The sequence below is a fragment of the Alexandromys fortis genome, unplaced genomic scaffold (assembly GCF_014885135.2).
Source record: "Alexandromys fortis isolate MF-2015 unplaced genomic scaffold, M_Fortis_MF-2015_v1.1 scaffold_299, whole genome shotgun sequence".
Classification (NCBI taxonomy): domain Eukaryota; kingdom Metazoa; phylum Chordata; class Mammalia; order Rodentia; family Cricetidae; genus Alexandromys; species Alexandromys fortis.
In genome coordinates, this window is record NW_026068187.1 from 565525 (window position 1) to 576880 (window position 11356).

The window sequence follows — 11356 nt, forward strand, 5'->3', positions numbered from 1 at the left end:
GGGGAGGGGCACTTGGGAGGAGGCTGGCACTGCTTCTGGTTCTGCTGGCAGGACATCTTTCAGGAGTCAGTCTGGGAAAGCAAAGAAAATGTCTTTAGGCCAGTGTGTCCCTTGGGAATGGCGTCATAAAGCCCTGCTCCTAAGACTTGCTGCTCCCTGAGCTGTGATCTTTGCAAAGGCAAAGGGTAACTGGTCTGCATGACCTGCAAGCCACTGCCTTCCTCTTGCTCTGATGGCAGGAGGGAATGCTGCTACTTCTAAGTAGCTCTCTGGTGAGCTGAAGCAAGCACAGGCAATGGGAGAATGGCTCTTGCAGAGTTCTCTGGCCAGATGCAGACTCTCAGGAGAGTGCAGGGAATGCTGGGAGCCAGGACTCTGCTGTGTCACAGGCTCTGATGCACCCACACAGACCCCTGTCTGTGTTCTCCTCCCTGTCCCCAGACAGGTCCTCTTCCTGCTGCCTTCTCCATAGACACTTCTGCATCCACCTCCCCAGTCAAGACAGGCTTGTCTTCTCTGCACACCCTAGATGAGGCCCTCTCCCTGGTCAGGTACTCACCAGATGCAGCAAAGGCAGGAGGAGAAGGCTGAGCTGAAGAGGCTGTGGATGAATGGTCCAGGGCAGCAGCCCTTTTATCCTTGGCAGGCTGTGATGCACAGCCCAAGCATGCTGCTGCTTTCCCAACCAAGGAGGTGACAGAGCCAGGACCATCCAGTCGTCATCTGCCTGTGTTCTTACTACAATCATCATCATCAGACAACCAGGAAGTTTTGATGGCTGTCTGACTTCTTATTTGAGCCTGCTTGGTGAGGGCGACAGGGAGGCTGCCATGCCATCTTTGCCATATTCACTCAGTTCATATTCATTAACACAGCTCTGTGTTGTGGTCTTTGCTGGAAAAAAAAAAACCATAAGATGGCTTACTATAGTGCTTTCTCATCTTCGGTAGATCATGATATATTGGGAAAGAGGTTAAAATATTAATAAACCTACAGAATCAAATATCACAGGCCAAATCTGCAATCGGTCTATGTATTATATTGTCAGTCTTTAGTGCAGGTCTTTGGTATGAAACTTACTTCACCCTCTATGTAAACCAGCATATCCTGCCATATCTGGATGCAGCCAATGAGCATCCTCTTGACCTCTGGTGATGAGAAGAGCAGGTAAAAAATGTTAAAGTATAACCAAGACCTTGTCTAGATGATAGGGATTCCTAAGAAGATCTCATGGTACTCAGAAATCTAATCAATCATAATGTTTCTTGGGAAAATGAAGGTTGAGCTGAATTGATATTTGTTTGATGTGAACAACTTAGTAGAACTTAAAATATTTAAGACTGACCTACTTGAATAGGCTGGGGGCTTTCCTTCTTAGAGTGTACCATTTGTTACCTACAGTTTCAAAGAAAATATAGGTATCAAGAAGATGACCAATAGGACTGGAGAAATGTCCCATCAGTTAAGAGCACTTGTTGCTCTTGCAGAGGACCTAGCTTGGTTTCCAGCACCCACATGGTTGTTTGCAACCGTGTGCAACTCCAGCTCCAGGAGGTCCAATGCCCTCTCTGGTCTCCAGGGTCTTGAAACACATGTGTGACACACAGGCATACATGCAGACACTCACACAGAACAAAATAAAATAAACCACAAAAAACATGATCAAAATTTAATAATTTATTTAAATTATATTTTAATTTATGTAACATATTTTTAGATTATTTATGACTGGTTATAACTCTTTGTAAAATGTACAGGGTTAAATGTTTTTCTGCTGTCTTACTCACTTGTGACTATAAGAGACTGAATGACTGGTTATTTGCTGTTAGAGGAAAATATTTCTTAAAAGAATCTCTCTCTCTCATGTGGCTTCCACATGGCAATGGTGTGGATGAATGTGGGATGGTGACATACATTTCTTTTCACTGGCCCGCTTTGCTGATGGTGTCAGTCTTGGAGAAATGTGCCATTAGAGAAAGGGCATATTCTAATTAGCAGCTACTTTCAGGGAATTGTGGATTCCATGCAAGGTCCAGCTGCTCTCTGGTCTAAGATCCTGGGGTGGGAACCACCCACTGTCTTCCATAGGCTTAGCATTTGCTTTGAGCTTCTGTTGTTAAAATGAATATTGACTCTCCCTCAAATTCATGTGGAAACTCTAACCCTTAATTTTATTGTATTAAATGTATATGGTGGTGTAGGAGGTCCTTCTGTTTATGTGTTGCTTCCATTGGTTAATCAATAAAGAAACTACTTGGCCTGATAGGGCAGAACTTAAGTAGGTGGAGGAGACAGAACTGAATTCTGGGAGGAAGGAAGCAGAGTCAGAGAGCCGTCATGGAGACACCAGGTCAGACATGCTAAATTTTTCCTGGTAAGCCACGACCTAGTGGTAAACACAGATTAAAAGAAATGGGTTAAATCAAGATGTGAGAGTTAGCCAATAGGAGGCTAGAGCTAATGGCCAAGCAGTATTTAAATGAATACAGTTTCTTTGTGATTATTTTGGGTGTAAGCTAGCCGGGCTGCTGGGGTCAAACAAAGCCCCCCCCCTCCTCGTGTAACAATATGGTATTAAAAGAACAATTGCATTATAAGAATGTTGTAAGATAAAATTTAGTTGTTTTGATACCATCCATTGCAGCAGCCTGAATGAGCTCAGGAACCCAGCTTTACACACATGAGGAATTGGTTACCAGAAATTCTTGAGGAACACCCCTTTTCTTGAAGGCTCCAGCTTTCTAGATGTTGTTCACACCCTTCTTGCTCAATGTTTCTCTCATTTAAGCCATTCATTTCTCTATATTTTAAGTCAAACACATTTTATGGGGCATGGTTCTTGAGCCAGGCAGCATGAATTGCACCGTGAATGCAGATGGGACCAAGGGGGAGGAGAGTTTACATAGGGCAAATAGCAAGGGAAGAAGGATGCTCATGCCCACAGCTGGGGCTCTTAGTTCTCTGAATTGTGCTGCAAGCCTGGGGCTTCAGATCCTTAGCAGAGTGAGCGCTGTTTTTTTTTTTTTCTATTTTGTGATTCTTCAGACGTCACTGTTTTTCAGTCACTGGTTTCTACCAAATACGTAAAATCTTAAGTTTGCTGGGAACAGCACTTGGAAAGTAACCTTGGTCACATTTGGCCAAGTTTCACATCAACGTCTTCAGAAACTACCAGGAAGGAATCTCCTCATGAAATGCAAAGCATCTTCTGTAGCTTTTCCAGTTATTTCTACCCATCTGTGGAATCTTCTATCCTGGAGAAGGAACTGTTCCACCCTGCACACACAAAGTATATGTGAACTGCACCACAGGGCTCCTGATGGGAGAGGTGCCCTCTCAGGGAGAATGGGCACCTTGTGATCCAGAGAAGGCAGCAGCAGCTCAGAACCGGATCCACACTGATGGACTAGGAGGAGCTCTTGAATTACTAACACTCGTGAGTGTCAGAAGGTAAGCTTGCAGCCTTTCAGGCTTACCTTCTTGGTGCACTCTGCCCAGTTCATATAACTTATAAGTCAGTGGTGACTCTTTCCTTCCAGGTGAGCAGAACTAACTGCCAATTTAAGGTTTTCTTATTACCGTAATGAGGCTTACTTGATGACACTTATTTGAGTCACATCCATGTAAAACTGGAGGAGCGAGACAGACAATAAATACCATAACTCTTGTTACATGTCTGAACAATCCACCTTTATAAGGTGCATAGTTTTTGGTGGACTTAGGACATTCAAAAGCTGTAATTACCACTAATTTTATAACTATTTTAAATCTATGAGAGAAAACCATACACGTATAACCTCCACTTCTGATTGCTTTTTGCCCCACAGGACACTATGGAAAAGAAGAGACTCAGGAACAAGAGCTTTCTGTTCTGGTCTTTTGTCACTTAGCGTATTTTAAAAACCTCTTTCAGTCATTGTTGTGGAGGTAGTTTGTTTGTTCCCAGCTGCCCAGACTCAAAATAATCACACAAAAACTATTAATTACAACACTTCTTGGCCTTGTGCAAATTTCTAGCTCACTCTTATCTCTTAAATTAACACATTTCTATTAGTTTATATTTTATCACAAAGCTCGTGGCCTACTGTCTAGGTTCCAGATGGCAGCTTGTGTCTCTCTCCTTTGGCAGCTCCATGGTGTCTTGCAGACTTCACCTTCTTTCTCCCAGCATTCAGTTTAGTTTTCCCCACCTGCTTCTGTTCTGCCCTGTGCAGGTCCAAGATAGTTACTTTATTAACCAATGCTATTCACAGCATACAGAGGGGAATCCCACATCAAATCATTTCTTAAAGTTTCTTCCTAAAAGGGGAACTGGAAAGATGGCCTGGAGGTTAAAAGCACTGGCTGATCTTCCAGAGGACCTGGGTTCCAGTCCCAGCACCCAGAGTGGCTCACAACTGTCTGTAAGTATGGTTCCACAGTATATGACACCGACACCCTTTTCTGGCCTTTGCAGCAACCAGGCATGTAAGTGGTGAACAGGCACAGGCAAACACACATGCACATAAAATGAAAATTCAAAGAAGTTTTTAAATGTGGTTTCTAAAAGAGCCCTACCCCTGCTCTTTTATTCTTTATACCTAAGTGTCTTCTATAGACAGCTTAGAGTTGGATCATGCTATTTTGCCGGTCTTGCCTTCTTATATGGTAGCTAACAAATTCATACTCAGTGCAATTGCTATAAGACAGAATTTACATCAGTAATTTTTGCCTGTGTTCTTGCTTCGTTCCTCTGTTCCTATGATTTCCTTGGTGGTTAGTGGGTAATTTCTAAAATACCCTTTCCCTTCTGTATGCTGTGTTACACAAACCACATCTTTATTCTTTATGAGGTGATTATCATAGCTTTATAATTATTGCTTTATGCAGTTATCCTGTAGCTCAAATACTGCAGGCCTCCTAGAAACAGACTCACCTAGTTTTTTATAGCTGCACTGCTGGGTGTTGTGTAGAGTTTCTGTGATGACTGAAACATCTTACCCTACATGGAAGCTCCAGAAAACACTCAGGTAAAGAGCTCAAAATAGCTTCAGGAAGTTCCTGAAACTCATCAGATTCACTAGCTCCCCCCTCATACCTCCCAGAGTGCTGTGAATCACCCCACAGACATCTCCAGTCTTGTGAGCAGCCTGTGGGGTGTGCTGTGTGCTCCTGGATCCTAGGTTTGCTGAGCTATAACCCATTCTGGGGTGGACTTTGGTGATACAACATTCTTTGAGTCATTTCTGCTCCTGTAAGTAACCCCTCACCCATATTCCTGTAAGTAACCCCAGTAAAACTCACTGGTTCACCAAGGTAGACTTGGTGGTTGTAGGACCCAGGCCAGCTTGTTACACACCTGCCAAGATAAGCTCTATATAGACCAACCAGAAAGTAGGCCTGAGTCTACCCTAAGGCAATACCTGGTTCGAAGAAAGACAACAAATTAACCCTGGAGCACACCATCTAAAGAAAATTCCTAATGTTCCAACTACTGTAGATAGGATCACCTGATGTCCCTTAGCCCAGCCTATACCCTCCCCTTTGCACCAGGGTACCACTAGACAAATTTCAGTCCATCAAGGGTCCTGAACATTAGAAATGCCTCACCCCAACCTCTGCTATTATAAAAACCCAACCCCAGTTGTGCTTGAGACTCACTGATGGACACACAGAGTCTGAGCTCAAAGTTGGATAAGAACAAAGGTTCTTTGCTTTTACCTTTGCAGCGCCAGCATGGCAACTGTAGTTCTTCTGAGTTAGGGACATCGGGATTAACACACAGCACAACTTCAGGTTCTGCAGACAAGCCTTTATTCCACTTTCTCACACAGTATATATAACCCTCAGCAGGGGAGGCCGAACCAGAACAAGAGCCAAAAACAAGAAGCTCATCACTGTAGGGGTAAACATCTTTAGAAACATTGCTGAAAACAACAGATTGTTTTGTCTTGTTTTTGCTCTTGTTTTTGGAACAACCAACCACAAGAGTGCAAAACAGATCAAGTGGGGGTGCAAAGGCCCGTCCTCTAGGGATCCAACAACATATAGGACCTTATCTCCTTGTTGGTTTTTGGGAGACTCTGTGTATCAGGGTATAACTGTTTTATCTGTACTTTCATCTGTGTTGGGCTTCCTTTCTGGGGTCTCCGAGTAGATGTGTGTGTGTGTGTGTGTGTGTGTGTGTGTGTGTGTGTGTGTGTTATGTGTATTGTTCTTCCATCTTTCTAGGAAATGTCTTGTCCCACAACATCATGGCTGATGGAAGGGGTCTCTAGCCCTCTAGAGCATGCAGCTCTGGCAGGCCTTGCCCTTTTCCCCCATCTGCTCTGTCTTGCTAAAAACCATTAAATTACATTCCTCTAAAGCTAGTCACCAAGGCCTGTGTTGGGAATCTCAGCTCATAATTCATTCACTCTTCCCATTCCAGACTCTGCCCCTCAGAAAGTCCACCAGGGGCCAACTACTCCCCAAGAGGTGATCAAGACCACACCTACAGGGAATTTAATATCTGGTCGCCAGACCTGCCACGTGATTCCTCTTCTGCCTTTCCAAGAGTAACGGGAGTGCTCTTCTTTGCTTTGCTCTGACTATTAATACTGTAATCTGCAGGCCTGGCCTGTCACCTGGGTACCCTGTCCCGTTAAGGGACAAGCCCCGCCCATTCCCAGTCATCCCCACCCCCAAACGCAAGCCAATCTTCTGCCTCCTCTCCAGCCTGCTCTATCTCTGTCCATTCTTCTCCCCTTCCTCTCCCCCTCCACTAAATAAACTCTATACCCAAGCTCTCCCTGCACGGAACATTTGTGTGTCTCTCTTGCAGCCTCAGGTCACCTGAGGAGGCCTTGGGCCACTTATGTCCCTGTGGGACTGGCCTCGGGTCACCCCACATTAAGAATAATAGCAATTAAATCTGATGTTATTCAGTTTGATTTGGCTTATTTCAGTGGAGGAATCCAATAACTGGGGATCCAAGACTTTTTAGTCACTTATTTGACCATTTCTTTCTCCTGAGGCTGACTGCCAAATCAGAAGCCCCTGTTGGCTCACCTTATTAACATTCCCAATTAAAATTAAATACGGGTTTCCTCCTTTACCATTAAAAACCTCCCTGCCTATGTTTCAGGTCTGTCTCCCCTCTGTCAGAGGCAGTCCATCGTCCCTCCAGGACAAATTCACCTTCCCCCTTTCTTTTGTTCCCTTCCTCTTCCTCCAGTCTTCTAGCTCCTCTGGCACGCATCCCAGTCCATTCTAGCCCAAACCTTCCCTTTACACCAGCAAAGCCATTTGTTGCTGTTTTCCTGTCTGAGTCAGAAAGCAGCTATTTTAACTTTCTTCCCCACTTCATACATAAAGGATCTTTTTGTGCAAACAGGTGTTTGGAAGTGGTTTATGCCTAATCTGTGTCCAGAGGGAATTCCTGTTGTGCAGGGGGGATGGAGGAGGGTTCCCTTCTGAAGGTAAAGAACTCTGAGACTCACACCTATGAGACTGAAAATTTAAGGGGGTTTCTTTTTTAAATTTTTTTATGATTTATTTATCTTTATTTTATGTGCGTTGGTGTGAAGGTGTCAGATCCCCTGGAACTAGCTGACATGTGGGTGTTGGGAATTGAACTCAGTACCTCTGGAAGAGCAGTCAGTGCTCTTAACCGCTGAGCCATTTCTCCAGTCCAAGGAAGTTTCTTAAAAGGTCAAACTTTCAAAGTCAGATTGCAGTTCTGTGAGGAGAACCTGTGCCCGATTTTTATTATCATTAACCTGACAGTGACAGAGGAGGTACAGCCTCCCTGAGACATCAGCAAAGCTGGTCAAGTGTGAGAGGCTTGCCTTGCTCATTCTCTGTCCCTGACAAAAAAAAAAAAAAAAAAAAAAACCAGATAAGGTGGGTGGCAGCATCTTGTCCATGCTTTTCTTTAAAGCAGAGCCAGTATAGAACAGTAGAATACAGAAATGGGAGAAATTGAGCTGTACACACCGAATTCACATTGTTTATTGTATCTCTCAAAAGTTTCTTGGAATATTTGTGTTTCTCCATCTTTTCAGCATCCGTTAATAAATCAACACCCAGTTTTGTAGAGAAGGTAATATTTTCTAGGCTTCTTTAGGGAAACACTTTATGTTGGTGAAGGGACTGGTATTATTAGCACAAGACACCCCAAGACCAACCTCTCAGCACAAAGAAGATCTATTTGCCCCAGAGGGACAAAAGGCAGAGAATAAGAGACAAGGACCAAAGATAGAGGGCATGGGAGAAGGGGAAGGGAACAAGGGAGAGGGTGAAGGGATATTTGTCCCAGAGGGACAAAGGACTGCCTCTGGATAGATAGGAGACAGATGGAGTACATAGGAAAACAGCATTTTATAGAGGCATAACAAGGAAGCCCTCTATTAGAATGAGTTGAAAAATTTGATTGAAAAGTTAATTAAGACTACCACAAGGGGGTTGTTAATTGCTGGACTTCAATACTTTGATAACTGGACCTTGGTGGTCAGCCTCAAGAGGAGGAAGTGACCAGGCAGAGGGAATGGGGGAGAAGGGCAAGGCCTGCCAGAGCCACATTTGCCATGCTCAGACTGGCTAGAGTCCCTTCAGTTGGCATTAGTCGTCAGACTTGTGTTAAAAAAGATGTGAAAGTATGCAGAAATTAACATCAGAATCAACTGTGTCTCTAAACCTTCTATCACTCTTCAGACAACCAGTTTTTATTAACTTCTGGCAGGGACTGAAATATAATCTCTTTTCTGTGGCAACCCTCCTTGAGCTGGGAACTTGTTATTTATGCATGACGGTAGCAGGCAATAATGCTCAGATTAAACTACCAGGCAGCTAGGAATGTTGGGTAGGTAGGGCCAAAAACAAACAACAGCAATAAAAACCTGGTTACTTCTCAATGTCATATATAAGTACTATTTTATAACTTTCCTCTGAATTTGAGGTTCAAAACAAGAAAGGAAACAATTCACAAGGCTCAGGAAACTCCTGAAATTTACAGGATTCACCAAGATTTACCGGATCAGTAATGAATGCTGGGAAAGAAACTTTACAACTATTGGAGCCTCCTGAAAGTCATGCAAGGAGCTTCAGAGCTCTGACTTTCATGAATCATCACCTGTGCTGGGTGGGCATTGTAGTGATACAACTGCCTTTGAGTAATCCATGCTCCTGTTAGTAATTCCTCAGCCATGCTTTTTAGTAAGCCCAGCAGACATTAGTTTGCAAAGCTGAACTTTGGGGGAATCATTACATTGATCTGCCATTGTTGCCTTTATCTGAAATAAAAAGTTTTTTGTTGTTTTAGTTTTTTTTTTTAAACAAATCAAAATGAAGGGGGTAGGAGAAAGAACTAGAGTTATAAAAGGGGATTTCCTGGTTGTGTTGTCCTTTAGTCCACCAATGAAAAGTTCCTCGGTGCTATGTTTGACCAGTCAGGAGCTGGCTGCCTTCTCTCAAAGCCACTCTTGCTATTCTCTCCTAAACTCTTACCTCGAGCTCCTCACATGTCTGTAACATCCAGAGACCCAAGAGCTTTTGCCTGGAGCTGACATGAGGACTCCTTAGTGACAGATGCTTGGCACTCCAAGTATCTATATGAAAGATTCCAGAGTCAGAGTTCAGTCCCCTGGACCTTAGCACCAGATCCGTTGTTTCTTGTTCATAGACTCAAGGTCTGCTGGAAGATTTTCCCTAAGAAGTGCCTAGGCTGCCCAAGTACTTGTTTCTTAACCTTGCTGTGGGCTTGTTTCCTCCCTACTCTCCTTTCTTTCCTTTTACAACTACTTTTTCTTTTTTATTTTCTTTAAGTGTTTTTATGTGTATAAAGTTTTAATTGAATATACATATATATGTCTATGTACTACATATATGCACTGTTCATAGAGGTCAGAAAATGATGTCAGAGCCCATGGAACTAAAGTTACAGATAATTGTGAGTTACTATGTGTGTACTGGAAATCAAACCTGGATCATACAGAAGAGCAGCCAGTGCCCATAATGCTTGAGCTCTTTTTATGGCCCTAATTTTCTTTAATTATTTAAAAAATAATGACTGCTTTTGCAGCACATATATTAAAATTGGAATAAGTTATCATGGTTCCTGTGGTGCTAGGATGACTCACAAGTTTGTGAAGAGTTCCATTTTTAAAAGAAAAAAATCAAACTAATATTGTAGACGAGATGCTGTGATAGACAAATAGCCCATGAGATGGTAAATGCTTCTAACCACAAATGCATATGGCACAGTCCTGGTCGGGTAACTTGCCATGTAACGGGGCAGACAGACAGGTGGTTAAGTCAGTGCATTGGTGACAAGCTCACAGGTGAACACCTGAGAAGTCATCAGGCTTAGGTAAGAGTTCACAGGTATCAGTCTTTTGTTGCAACTCTTTGTGTTGAGATGATGTCATTTAATGTCACTTGGGAGTGAATGGGATGAGGTGGGCAGCCAGTCAGAACTGACAGTGTTGGGCATGCAGCAGGAACAGTGGGATGAGGTGCTCCACCCTTGCCAAGGGGGCAGCTGGTTCTGGGACACTGAGAATAATGCATGAAACTCAGAAAGCTGGGGGGGGGGTCCCAGAGAGCAGATAGCACACATAAAGCTCATATCTCAGAGTAAAATGTTATATATAGTAAAAGCCAGAATAGTATGCTCAGTCAAAATGCTGATTCAGGAACCCAGTATTCCATTCTGATTTCTATAGGTGATAACTGTCTTAAGGTACGGGTGTTTGGGAAGAGAAAAGGCTACTCTGTGGTAAGATCACAATAGAGTACAGATGTCAGAATCAAGACCTAAGCTTCATCTACTGAACAGTTTGTGAGTCTGTCACTTTGTATATCTCTGAGTTTCAGACATATGTCACTAAAGGAACTAACTCCCTTTTGTTTGGGATTCCCAGGGTGAGTAAGTTGAAAGGTGAACTATAAATAATTTAAGGTGATTAATAACAAACGTGGCAGTGATTTTGTGTACACCCAACATAGTGCAGCTGATGCAATGTAGTCACACCCATGCATTTAAATTAGGTTTGTCAAAATTTCCTATTAACACTAGAGATATATTTCCTTCTGATGTTAACCAGACACTTGGAACAGGAACCCTAACCCACTCAATGGTTTTAGGTGTCCATTTTCTGGTGGAATGGTTTTGTCCACTGGTTCTGAATTTATAGCTCTCTGTCCACACAGCAAGACCATATACACGTGATGAGAGTCCCTAGTCCACTGCTGCGGGATGTTTGTTTACACTGTGTGAAGATGTGTCATTGTTATTGATTTAATAAAAAGCTGAATGACCAAAAGCTAGGCAGGAGAGGTTAGGTGGGAGTTCGGGGCAGAGAAAGGAACTTAGAAGATTAGAATCTAGGGTGTGCGA

General features: G+C 43.2%; 1 protein-coding gene across 1 annotated transcript in view; it reads right to left on the minus strand.

The window, feature by feature from the left end:
* The window catches only part of LOC126492784 (late cornified envelope protein 3D-like), a 21896-nt gene extending 20498 nt beyond the window's left edge, over nucleotides 1-1398 (minus strand). The window contains exon 1 of the mRNA XM_050129362.1: nucleotides 560-1398. The gene's annotated coding sequence lies outside the window, so the exon portion shown is untranslated. The remainder of the gene's footprint in view (nucleotides 1-559) is intronic.
* Between the last annotated feature and the right edge of the window lie 9958 nt (nucleotides 1399-11356).